The sequence below is a fragment of the Anas platyrhynchos genome, chromosome 2 (assembly GCF_047663525.1).
Source record: "Anas platyrhynchos isolate ZD024472 breed Pekin duck chromosome 2, IASCAAS_PekinDuck_T2T, whole genome shotgun sequence".
In the NCBI taxonomy this organism is placed as follows: domain Eukaryota; kingdom Metazoa; phylum Chordata; class Aves; order Anseriformes; family Anatidae; genus Anas; species Anas platyrhynchos.
In genome coordinates this window covers 158147026-158160198 of record NC_092588.1, presented here as the reverse complement: position 1 = coordinate 158160198, position 13173 = coordinate 158147026, and the positions used below count along the sequence as shown (strand labels likewise).

Sequence of the window (13173 nt, the reverse complement as noted above, 5' to 3'; positions counted from 1 at the left end):
GTTGTTAGTAGTAGTACTGCTAGTAGTTATGAGTACCCTGATAAGTCCTTATCCACCCTCAGTGCTATCCCCTGTCATTGTTATCCACCATCAGTTATCACCATCAGTAATAGGACACTTAGGGGGGTGGACATTTAATCTGATCTAGATCAGCCTTTCTAGGGTAAAAAAGAAAAAAAAAAAAAAGAGGGGGGGGGGGGGAGAAAAAAAATGAAAAAGGAAAAAAAAAAAAAAGAAAAAGGGAAGGTGATTTTCCATTTTCACTGATGACAGATGGGATCTCTGGCCAAGTCCATCCCACTCTGAAAGACTGATCTTTGGAGAACTGTGACCGAGGACGTGCTCCAAGTTCCCCATGCCTCCTGCCCATCTGTACTGCTGCTTCTCCATCAGCTCATGGACCACGTGCAGCCAGTCCCTGTGGGGCTTCCCCAGCATCTGCATGACACCTCTGGCTGCTTAACTGGCAGCTCAGGGCTTGGACAACTAGGACAGCTTGGCAACATCACAGACACGGTCTCAGGAGCTTTTCTTGGCTTTCCTTTCCATGTGTGTCAGAAGGACCAATCTGATTCTGGCTCCTGCTCTTTGGGACAGGAGATCTCATACTTGTCTGGAGATGGTCGTGCCAGGTGTCGCAAGAGCCCTGGGGTCTGTTTATGTTGGTTGCTTCTGCTATCCAAGGCTGAAGCACCACCCTTGATTACCACAGCACTGCACACCCCTTCTTTGGGTGCAGGAAAGCATCTCCTTCAGAACAAGGCTTTCCCTCCTGATTGTCTGAAAATCTGTTGCTTCTTATGGTTGGCTTGCTACTAAAAAATTCTGTACATCATATCAGCATCCAGCTCACGTGGCTTTTGTTTCCAGCTCTTGAACTTTCTTACCCCTTTCTTTCACGCTCAGAGAAAAGGCTTGGCTGGTATTCCAATCCTTACAAACTCTCCTTTATCAATATGAATGGGTTTTTAAAAGTCATCTCTGATTGAAGCTTCCAGCCTGCATCAAGCAAAATTGGGAAAAAAAAAAAAAAAAGCTCATGTATTTTCAGTGTCAATCACTGCAGACTCAATGAAGTATCCAATTATTCCAAGCAACACATGATTATGGGCTATTATCCTGCTGTCCTGCAACATAAACTCTGGAAGAAAGTGTCCTGGGGTACAGCAATAACATAAAAATACCAGCTCTTAGGCACTAGAAGAAACAGTTAAATTCATACCAGTCTTGCGGAAGTGGAGGTAAAATGTTCTCACTGTGATTTGTTAGCACTTCATATTACTGTTTTATTGTAAATGGAAACTAAATCATTGAAGAAATCCACCAGCTATCCAGAACTAATTTATAAATATAAATTACACAGTAAAATCAGAATAAATTTTAATAAGAAGCATTTTTATTATTTATTTTATTTTATTTTATTTTATTTTATTTTATTTTATTTTATTTTATTTTATTTTATTTATTTTTTTATTTTATTTTATTTTATTTTATTTTATTTTATTTTATTTTATTTTATTTTATTTTATTATTTTATTTCATTTCATTTCATTTCATTTTAATTTCATTTTATTTTATTTTAATTCTGGGGACCCAGGCAGAGTGAAATAGATTCCCATTTCCCCTTTGAGCAAAGGACTGATTTCTAGTGTCATTACCTTGCATGTAGGACTTGCCGAAGGGCTTGGTGGGGATTAGAGCTGCTCTGAGTGCTGTTGGGACCAGACTGACACATGTCCAAGCTCAACCTGAGCGTAGCGCCTGTTTTAGGGAAACACCAAGGCAAACCAGAAAGTGCCTACAGGAGAGCCAGAAGAAAACTTCAGAGATTTCAAAGATGGCATCAGGAGGAGAAGTTAATTTTACTTATTTATATTATTATTTATTTATTTAGCCCATTTTTAAGACTGGGAGACAGGAACGGATTCATCCTCAGTTTTGAGGTTTAGCAGCTGACTTGTCCAGGACCACATGCTGGACTCAGAGAAGGACATTCGCAGCAGAAAAGAGACACTGAAGATAGACAAGTGAAATTCCTGTGCCTCAGCTCAAAATCTTTAAGCTGGGGAGAATGCCAGCTGATTTTATCTTCTGCGGTAGAAAATACAATATAATGGGTGAACTTCTGTCTGCCTTTTTCTATTATACCTAGTAAATGACTGCCAGGATCATGAAATACCAATGTAATATAAATCTATTATTGCACTCGTCTGTTTCATTAAATCATCTGGATGTGGACTTCGTGAGCAAAAATCCATTTTAAGTACAGTGAAGAATCTGCCATGCTGCTTTTAGATTCTTTTACAGGTCTACAAATCTCTGGCACCAGCTATCATGCGAGGCAGTTTGAAGACAATGAAAGAAGTTCTGTGATGCGTTAAAAAGTTTGTGTCTGTAGCTGAAATATTCTCTTCTCCTTTGAAACTTGTTTGTGTGGGAATTAGATCATCTCCAGACATGCTCCAAGTGAGAACAAAGGTACATGATTGGATATAATTGAGCTATGCAAACATTTTAGGATACAAATGGGAAAGCTGGAAGTGAAAAGTGAATTAGAAATTATATGGTCCCATCCACCCCCCCAAAAAAAGAAAAAAGAAAAAAAAATAGAAGATTTTATATGTTATATATATTGTTTATAATATCTATTATATATAGATAATTATTACACAATAATCTATATATAATATATAAATCATAATATATGATTATAAAATTATAAAATTATTAATTATTATATATTATTTATATATACAAGCTTATATTATATGTATAATATATTATATGATATATTTTTATATACGTTTATATATATATTATAATATATTTATATATATTTAAAGTATATTTAAGAAATAAGAAAATAATGAGTTAGGATAAGCTTATTACTCCATCACCATGAAAATCCATAAAAATAAAATCATCATTATTAATTGCTTTGATTTGCATAAAAAGCCCATACTTTTCTTTAAAAAATATATATTTTTTTTCTAGAGTAGAGGAGAGGGTAAGGTAAGAGAGACAGGAAAGCAATTGCTCAATGGATTAGATATGTACCATGGGCCCAGTGAATGCTGAAAAATTAGCTGGAGCAATCTGCACTGTATGTGAGAGCTTATTAGGGAGGGAAGGGAAACCTGAGGTGGCTGCAGGAAGTCAGGATACAGCCTGTCTTCATGCAGAGGCAGACAGGATGGTCAGAGAAGGGGCAGATGGAGTTTTTCAACTTTGGAAGACACCAGAATGAATTAATTAGAAATTTATAAGCACTTGGAAGTACTTCTGTGGTGATGGAAAACAACCCCTATGGATCTGTCAAGAAGAAATCCCGTCAAACCAATGTACTTTCAGTTTTGACAGGATAATGGGAGCAGGGAGGAATAGGAGACTGTGTTGTGTCTTGGTTCTGACACAGCATTTGGCACTGTCTCATATGATCCCATCATAAGCAAACTAGTAAATAACAGTATTCATCTTCCCTCTACTGGATGGGCATTGGGTGTCTGACTCTGAGCCGGTCACCCTGAGGCAGATAAAGAGGAGTGTCCAGAGGTGATTCATCTCATCCATCTTGGCCACTGAACTTCAGGTGGAAAACATTGTGCTCTGCAGGTGCCCATTTCTCTCCCCTGACTTTAAAGATAGCCTTGGGTTACTGGCTCAGCATTTTTCATCTGTCTTTTAGACACCCAACTTAAGGCAGAAGAATCTTACTTGGAGTTTAAATTTATGACCCTTTCTTCTTTCTTTCTTTCTTTCTTTCTTTCCTTTCTTTCTTTCTTTCTTTCTTTCTTTCTTTCTTTCTTTCTTTCTTTCTTTCTTTCTTTCTTTCTTTCTTTCTTTCTTTCTTTCTTTCTTTCTTTCTTTCTTTCTTTCTTTCTTTCTTTCTTTCTTTCTTTCTTTCTTTCTTTCTTTCTTTCTTTCTTTCTTTCTTTCTTTCTTTCTTTCTTTCTTTCTTTCTTTCTCGTAAAACTCAAACTTTCTTGTTATGATCACTCTTGAAAAGGTTATTTGCTGAATTGTAGTGGTGCTCAGAAAATTAATAGATGCCCAGATCTTCTGTTCTGAAGCTATCTGCTGAATGAGGCACTTCACAACCAGGGAACTGGTCCTTGTGGTATCTTGTTTTGCCATTAGCAGCCAAGGAAGGTGCCAAGAAGCAGGGAGCCAGGTTACCCAGAAACAGGTGAATTGGTGGTGTGGACCAGGAACAGGAACCTAGTTTTTCAGGTTGCCATCAACTAGAAAAATGTCTGCATAGTCAGTTTTGATGAAGTGATATCTCCAGCCAAAACTGACCCATTCCTCTTGGATTTCTGATTGCCTAGCATTTACTGCAGTGTTTCCTTCATATTTTTTTTCAGTCAGATATCTGCCCAGGCTTCAAAGTTAGAGATACAGGTAGAGAAATCATTCACCTGATATACTCTTATTGTCTGCTAGTTGGAAAGGAGAGTGATCTGATGGATAAAATATGCATTAGGCTCCTTTAGTGAAAATAAATCTAACCATTCCCAAATCGTTGCTAGATCATTAATATTTTAACTGAAGAAAAAAAAGGGGATTATTTATTTATTTATTTATTTTCTGGCTTTGTGCAAATGCACACACCTGTCACCTGGGTAGGAATTTCCAAAAGAGAAATTGCACACTCCTTTTTGATCTCTTCAGGACTACAAGTGTTTTGGAAAGCATCTGCTGGACAGCTTTCTGGGCTGTTTCCTCCTGCTAATGAGAGAGTGGCTTATTTTATTTGCCTTTTGTGTCTTTCAGTTGTTCCTATTGTTTCAAGCTGGGGTTAGTAAAAGTAAGTTCTAAGTAACAAACAGCCTCCAACAATCCGCTATCCTCATCCATGCCAAGGTACGATTTTATTGTATTTGTAGCTTTTCCATTTGTGCCCGAGGAATCCTTCTGACAGCATTCATGACTCTGCTAAACAAGGAAACTGAACTGGGGACTGGTTAGTGTCTCATACACAAAAGCTGGGCAAAATACGTTGCAATAGTAGGCAGAGAATGTATGAGCTTTTCAGCCATCTACGTTATTAAGCCAAGCTTCTGAGTCAATGCCCATGAGAGTTAGATGCCCTGTAAAGCTGCAGTGGAAATACTTGTATGTGTGTCTGTGCATGTGCTTTTCTTTCTGTGTGCAGAACCTAAAATGAGTCACATTTCTTGGTAAAAGTCAAGGAAGACCCTGTTTCCCATAATAAAAGACAGCCTAGAGAAGACTATATGCTCAGAGTGTGTTTTTTTTTTTTTTTTTTTTTTTTTTTGTTGTTGTTGGTTGTTTCCTTTTTTTTCCTTGTTTTTATTTATTTATTTATTTATTTATTTATTTTTATTTTCTTTTTTCTTTTAATATAAGGATTTGAGCCTAAACATCTCATGGGTACCTTAATTGGTTATGTCAGTAGTTCAGGTCACTGATTCTAAACAAAATGTCCTCACCATCCAGCAGCACCTTCTCCAAACTGATGCATTTGCACCAATTTCTTCCATTTCAAAAAGACAATGCTATTTTTAATAAAGAAATTCCAAGCATTTTGTCAGAAATGTTCTAAACAAACACCAATCATTTGCCCATAGTAAGCTAAGCCTTAAAATAATCAAATGATACATCACCTTTAGTGAATATAAGAAGTAATTAGTTATCAGTTAGAAAGATAAGATTTTACAATAAATTACTTTGCTGACAAAAGTGTCATCATGCAAATCAGAGTCAGAAAGTTACTTGGTATTTTCTATTGTTCCCAGAGTTCTTGGTTTAAAATTTGTTATTTCTTTTAAAAGCTTTTACTAAAAATTACTCAGGTTGCAGAACAATTCCTGAACATTTTGACATGATGAAAGTAGACTTTGATAAGAAGGTTGTGGAAACTTTCTACTTCCATTTAGTGGAAATAAAAAAGTTACAAAGTAATTAATGAGAAACAGAAAAAAAAATATATATTTTAAATGTGCATGAAATTATTATTTTTTAGTATTTCATTCAAACTTTTTACATCTTTGATCTGTGAAGTAGAATATCTCTTAAACATGCTTCATATTGTATTGGGAGCCAGCCTCACGCCCCTTTAGCTTGCTCTATACTTCCACAGACAGTGTTCCTAAAGACATTCTATAAAATACTCCAAAATACAGTATGGTTACACCCCATAAACCTTTTTTTTTTTTCTTTTTTCTTTGCTGTTTGAGGAAATTGTGGAAGTTGGCTCTTGCACATTTCAACAATGCTACCCAGCCAAGCATAAGAATAAGGGAGCAGAATGGAAAAAAAAGAAAGAAAAGAAAAGAAATACACCAGACTTTGGAACATTTATTTGTTGCCAGGACTTTAGGTATTTTCAATTTAGGAACATTTTCCAGCTTCTCTATTAAAAACCTTTTCTTAGTTATAAATAATGCTTGTTTAGCAGAAGTGAGTGTCAAATGAAATTTCTTTTGATAGTAAAATTTCCCAGTCAAGGATCCCTGCTCTTTCAACATTGGTGTAGTCAGAAGCAATGAAGTCCTATCTTTTGAGATGAGATCTTTGAATTGAAGCAGTTCTTGCAGAGATGCCTTTGGCAGTTTGTTTTTCTGGATTATTTCTTAATGTAAAGGACAGTGAAAAGACTGAAGTCTTGTATTGGAAGCATCAGACTCCTGGTGCTATGAGAGCGTGCTGGTGGCAGAGCATTCTTTTTCTCTCATCTCCAATTTTCTCTTTGTGTTCCTAACTGGGAGACAATATTCCAGATTCTCAGCTGGTGGAAATTTATCCTCTGCTGCCTAGAGTCAAAGTAGTATTCTCAGTTTTGGATGGCATGCAGAAAAAAATAAATAAATGTATCGGGAATAGCTGAGGTAGGGTTAATCTTAAATTAAGGTAGAAGTGTGATCAGATGACGTCTTTAGGTCCCCTTTTCATCTTTTTTTCTATGATTCAGTGATGCTGGAGTGCAGGTAGGGAATCTTGTTCGTGGCCAGTCATACAACCTATACATTGGTTCCTCCGAGTGCCAAATTAGATTTTACAGTGAAATTTAATTAAGAAGTAACTGTTCAACTAAGGTAAGAGCAGAACATTTCCATTACAGTCTTCCCCTCTCTCTGTAGGGTTTTCACTTGGTTGATTTCTTTCTTATTTTCTTCTTTATCTTTTTTGGGGGGCTTAGATGGGGAAGTCATCCTTTTTCCCATCCCAGAACTTCAGCAAGTCATTAAAGTTCCTCTTGCTTCACTGAAGTGAAGGCTATTTAAAGTGTTTAATCTTCAGCACCTCTGTGGTGGCAGGATCTCCTGTAGGTGATATTCTACCATGTCTGAGAGGGTTTGTGGAAGAGTCTGGATGGCCAGCTCTGGCTGGAGGCTGAACGAGTCCAATAAAAGCTGTTTACAATATCCCAGATGGTGCCTGGTCTGGATCTAGTGATCTAAGCAGTGTAAGATCTTCTCATTTCACTTTTTCAGGATGCAATTAATTCATGTATCAGAAAGTAGGTGAAAGAATTGAAGTAGAAACTGAAATAAACTGCAGGTGTCACAGGAAACAGGACTTAGTAAGCCAACTAGTTAAAACCTTATCTTCCAATAAATAGAAATGAATAAATGCTCATTAATTCCAGAGCAGCCAAGGAAAGAAGGATTTGTGTGTTTTGCTCTGCCAGAAGGAATGAGACAAATGGAGTCCCTGGCCATCTGAGTCTACAAAGAGACAAATGGCCTGTTCTGTAGAAGCATGGTGAGAAAAGGAACTTGACCACAACAGAGTCGCGTAATTACAGATTAGACATTGCTTTCTGTCACCTCTAAATCAATTTCTCTCTCTACTTGTCTAGAACAGGTCTGGTTCATTTCTTATCTTAAATAATGGCCATTCACATGAGGAGCAGGATTCACCTTCCGAAATGTAGGCATTTAGTTTTGTTTTATTTTATTTTTTTTCTTTTTTTGTAGATACTTTGTGCTATCTGATATATCCATGCAGAGCCGGAAGATTGGACGCTGGATTTAAGGGAGACCCCTGCCTGTCTGGAGAGGAGGCCTGGCAGGTCCCTTGAGGCATTGCAATTGTAGTAATCTCTGTTCAAAGTGCTGAGTCCCACTAGTACTGGAATATTGGTCCTCCAGTGAGATGGCAGCTGTTTGTAGCAGAGTGGTCTAGATGATCAGAGTTACAGAAGAAGCCAGTACTGTATCCCATTAATATAAACACGGAGTCACAAAAAATTTTGAATTGTATTGGCAGCCCAATCCTATTGTCTGAACTCAGGCCATTTTGGGCAGCAAAGAAAGGAAAACAACAAATGCTATGCATCACTGGGGAAGAAGCCCTGCCAAAGAACTGCATCCACAGGGATCATGGCAGAAAGAGAGACCCAAAGCAACATCTTCCATGTGGCAGTAGCTCGATTCAATGGGTAACGTTAAATGAAAGGCATGCATTTCATCGGTCTCCTGTTGATGTCAATCTTGTGTACTGAGATCAAAAATTGACCTTTCTAAACTGAAATGTTTCCCTCCAGGAAGTTTAAATATTTTGACTTTGTTCCAGTTTGAGAGGAAAACAAACATCCAAATATCAGAGTCTTCTTGTGCAAGAGCAATGTCATTGCCCCATGTGCTGTGCCGTTGTATTTATTACTTTGTTCATTGCATCTGATTTTTATTTTTTTTTTTCCAGTGGAAAGTTTTAAATGGAAATGATTGAGGTTGGTTTTGAAGACTGGCACAAGGCTGAACATACTTCTCTGGGATTTCTTCTCTTCCCCTCCTCCTTTTCCAAGTAAAGTGATAAATTGAATCATATATAGATTCCACAAGCACAATTCTAGACTTCATGTGCACATGAGCATGCATTTGTATGCAGTCATGCACATGCATTGGCAAGAAAATAATGAAGACAAACAAAACATCCTCTATGCCAAACAGTGGCAGTAGAGAAAAGGGAATAGTGAATAATCTAATAACACCATGCCAGAAATGTGAGGGAAAAATACCTAAAAAAGGAAAAGGGAGAGCTGATTGCTGCATGCCCAACTCTCAGAGAGAAACAGATCATTAGCTGAGAGGTAGGAGACTTCCTGGAGTACAGTAAATAATATAGTAATTGTCCAACATGACAACAATATTTATCTTCTTAATTTCAGCCATTTAAAAATACATTTCTAGGATGTCTCAGATGCTTATCTTTGTGTGGGATTGAAAGCCAATATAGTCTTCTTTCTTGAATGACTCTAGAGGGAACCTAGAGGTTTACTTTAAACTAGACAACTCAATTTTACATGGCTAAAGTTAGGTGAAATTGATCCCTTTCTTTTCCTATCCATCCCCTGCTGCTGCTCAGACTCCAGTTGAAGACACTGTATACTCATTAACTCCAAGAGAGTTTCTAGTGTGCTAGTGAGCTAATAAAGGAAGGAATTTATGATTTCAGAAAAAGGATAAACATCAAGATCCTTGCTCCCAACAAATAGCCTTGGAAAAGAAAAAAATAGAAAAAAAAAAAAAGAGAAAAAACAGAAGGCAGGCTGGAGGGGGGGGGGGGATGCTACTTAGGCAGAAGTCTTGAAATAGAAAGTTGGTCCAACATTGCTGTGAGATGTCAGCAATTTTTAACTGAGCTTTGCCTGGAGATATTCAACTGGTTGGAACTAATCCATTTCCAGAAGAGGTGAATCAGTGTCTAGCAATTCGCTAAGACAGTTGCCCAAGTGCTGTTTGCTGAAAATCTGCATTTCATTGCCTTCATGAGGGTAGAGTCCACTGGCACGCACAAGTGCATCCAAGGAGGCAGCCCCAAGGTCTCGTTTGAGCTGGTGAGTACAGGAACTGCGGCTGTCAAGCAGAACATCTCAGCCAGACCATAAACCTTTGTGGGTGTGAGATGAGACACTGGGAGTGGGTGAGGGGTGGGGAAGAAAAAGTGCTGTGCAAACTAGGGAAGAGTTTTGTCACTGAGTAAGTGTAAATTGGCCCTGGTTATGCTCCAGCTACAATAAGAAAGACGGTCTCTGCCCAACCCAGGGGAGTGAATCCCAAATGAACTTTTTCAGGAATAGTGGGGATGGACACTTGAATACAGAGTAGCATGCATTTCCTTGGGTGTTATGTAACAGATTTTCCTGAAATAAGAGAGACCTGGATTAAAACATAAATAAATCTCTTTTATATTGGTTTTAGTTATAGTCAGATACTGCAGAGATTTGCCACTAGCCTGCTGAATGAGTCTGGCAGCATTTTACTCAAGTCTTTGCATGCAGAAAGGGATAATGCATTTATCTTCCTAGGACACAAAGGATAGCCAAGATATTAAACCCCTTGTTTAGGATTTGAATGACATTAAACCCCAAACCTAAGAAAACCCCTTTCTGTGAGACTTCCTGCAGGACAGCTATTACAGGTGAGAGTCAGCTTGCATATTAAGACAGCTGAAATTAGAGGTGAGATTCAGCCAAAGCTTCAGACATCTGAAGTGAAGGTATAGGCCTTGCATAGAGTAATTTCTTCACATGGAATCAACCACAAGTGGAAACCTTTTGAAAAGCCTCTGATCAGATCTTTCTCCTGAGACAGCCACAGCATTCCTGAAGGTGGAAAAGAAGACATTATGTTGGTTAACAGCATTAAAGGCAACAAGGTGAGTAGTCTTTTTGGACTTCATTCACTTATGTGGTGCTACTCAAACACGAAGATTAGGTTACGTAATCTATGATTACATGCCTGTCCAGTCGAAGTGAGTGTTCTAGGCTCCCCCTAGGGTCAGTGGAGAGAGGCAGGCATTTCCTGAAGGTGACTGGATGAGGCACCGTTCTTTGGAGAAACCTTTGAGGTAGTCTGCATCATCTGCAGAGAGGAAAAACTTCTGTTTTAGACAACCAATGTTCAGTTCAATTAATCCCATGTGTCACTTCCCATGAAGTCTGTTTTTGTTTTATAAACCACTTTTGATTTGCTCTAATTTTTAGCCCAGTTTCTTAAAGCTATGACTATGTATTGGAAAACCCTATTAAAAACGAACAAATAAGCAAAGACCAACTATTCTGTAATATTTGTGTTGAACATCCCAGCATAATGCCTATTTTGTCCTTTGTTACCCAGTGAGTTAACCTGTGGACATCATCCATCCTCCCCAAAGCTGAGGCTGTTACGTGATAGTGGTCAATGAGGCCTACATCTTCTCAAAACTCATCAGAGAGGGTTTCTAGTTCTGGAGACTCTGGGTAGATTATAAATACCTAGCATGGCATTCTCTATAGCCTACCCGAGAGAAATACCTGTGTTCATGTCATAAATGTGACTCGTTATTTAAAGAGGAATCTCACTGGCTGGATTGACTAAGGCACGCATGCTATCCTGATGCCACTCTTAACCTACTCTTTATATAAATAAGTTTATCTCTTGTTGCTGTATTATTTTAGAGGCATCTCCATGACTTCTAATTTTCTAGGGATGGGCCACTTTGTGACGAGGGCACTGGTCTGCATTCAGAAAATGCTCTAGTTTCATTGCTGAATGTCATATTTGGATTGACTACTTGGGTACCGAAAGTAGTTGTGCCCACCATTTCTTTCCCCTTGCATGAATAAAGTATAGGTCCAACAGGCTGGGTAATATAGACTGGCCAGATCATTGATTCCTTGACCTTAGATTTCACAATATTTGTAACACATCTGTTTTACAGGGCTTTACTGACTTCTCTTGTAGTAGGCAGGATTTAAATCACTTAAATTTAATATTTTCTGACTGTCATCTAGTCTTAAGCAGTTTTGTAGGTATTGTACCTGGGATTTGTTCGCCACAGAGACCTACCCTACTCTGTGCTGAACTGCTCTCTAGAGAAGCTGATCTCTCATCGTGGACTCTAGAGGGAGCCTGGATGACTGCTTTAGAGTAGATATGCAATTTCTAGATAGCTAAAATGAAGTGATACAAATCCTGGCATGTCTGTTTTCTATCTAGCAGTTGGTATTGCATTTCCCTATCTCAGCAAAATGCAGCATTCAGTCTTGGAAGCTGTGTACTTCTAATTGTATTTTATTTACTCTGGTGAGATGCTGTTATAAAACAGTAGGTACCGTAAGTGACATCCAACGATAATGGGGACCTTTATACGCTGATGAAAGACTTCTATGGCCATTACTTTGCTGATGAATACAAGAAATTACAGAAGCCATGGTAAATATTGCTGTTTTGCAGTAGTAAGGGAAAATTCCTTAGATCATTAATGAATGCAAGAAAAAATATGTATTAATCATATTTAGTTCTATCCTTCCACATCAGAATAATCAAGGTGATTATGGTTATTTTATAATATTATACTTAATTTTTACCGCAGATCCGTTTTGCCCCTGTCCTTGTCTGTCTGTCAGGCCTCTCAGTCGCTGTGTCAGTAACTTTTGAACCTGTTGCTCAATTTTAAATAAATTTAACAGAAGGATGAAAGTTCTGTAAATACCACGTTACTGCAAACTTTGCTGAAATATGTTGCTCTGTGGAGAGGAAAAATTCCAGAAAAGAACCACCCCCAGGGAGATGTTGCAGAGTGAAATCCTCACCAAAGAGACAGTGAGGATAGAACTACGGGAAAAAAAAGGTTGTAGGTTTTGATGTCCACAGAACAGCTTTTCCTTTCATTCTCATTTGTTTAAAGAATAAACTGTTTCTCTACATCTGTCGCAAAGTTGAATAAGATTCATTTATTATGTAGGATGAGTAAACTGCAATTATGTCATTGCATTATGGTCTGCTGAGTGTGAGCGGACAAATCCTAGTTTAGAAACATGTTATTAAAAAAAACAAGCAAACAAACAAAAATAGAGAACCCCCAAATCCCAGTCCTATAGTAAAATTTGCTTATACACATTTTTGTATTTTTTGTTAGTGGTCACTTTCGCAATGTTGATTTCTGCAACACAAGGTCACCCAGAGGGAAGTTATGAGTAAATGTTACTGAAAGACTCTTGAGAAAAATTAAATGTAGAAGGATTCCCTGACAAGGATATTGTTATAAGAGGGAAGAGAAGGAATGGGAAGGAAAGGGAAAGGAAAAAGAATGAGGTAAAAGGGGAAGAAACAGTTTTCTGAACTATATCTGTATTTCTTGACACTGATCTCTATTTACTTATTTATTTATTATTTTGCTTTCTTGAAGCTTACAAAGGAACTAACAACAGTAGGGGCTGGG

At 37.8% G+C, this 13173-nt stretch overlaps 1 long non-coding RNA gene across 4 annotated transcripts in view; it reads left to right on the top strand.

Annotated features, from left to right (window-relative positions):
- LOC113842605 (uncharacterized) overlaps nucleotides 1–13173 on the top strand; it is a 41843-nt gene that overhangs the window by 11914 nt on the left and 16756 nt on the right. For 3 of the 4 annotated variants that reach the window (XR_005263648.2, XR_011807141.1, XR_011807142.1), the window contains 2 exons: nucleotides 7944–9805; nucleotides 10563–10626. This is a non-coding gene — a long non-coding RNA (uncharacterized lncRNA). The remainder of the gene's footprint in view (nucleotides 1–7943; nucleotides 9806–10562; nucleotides 10627–13173) is intronic. The other variant, XR_005263647.2, reaches the window with a different exon arrangement.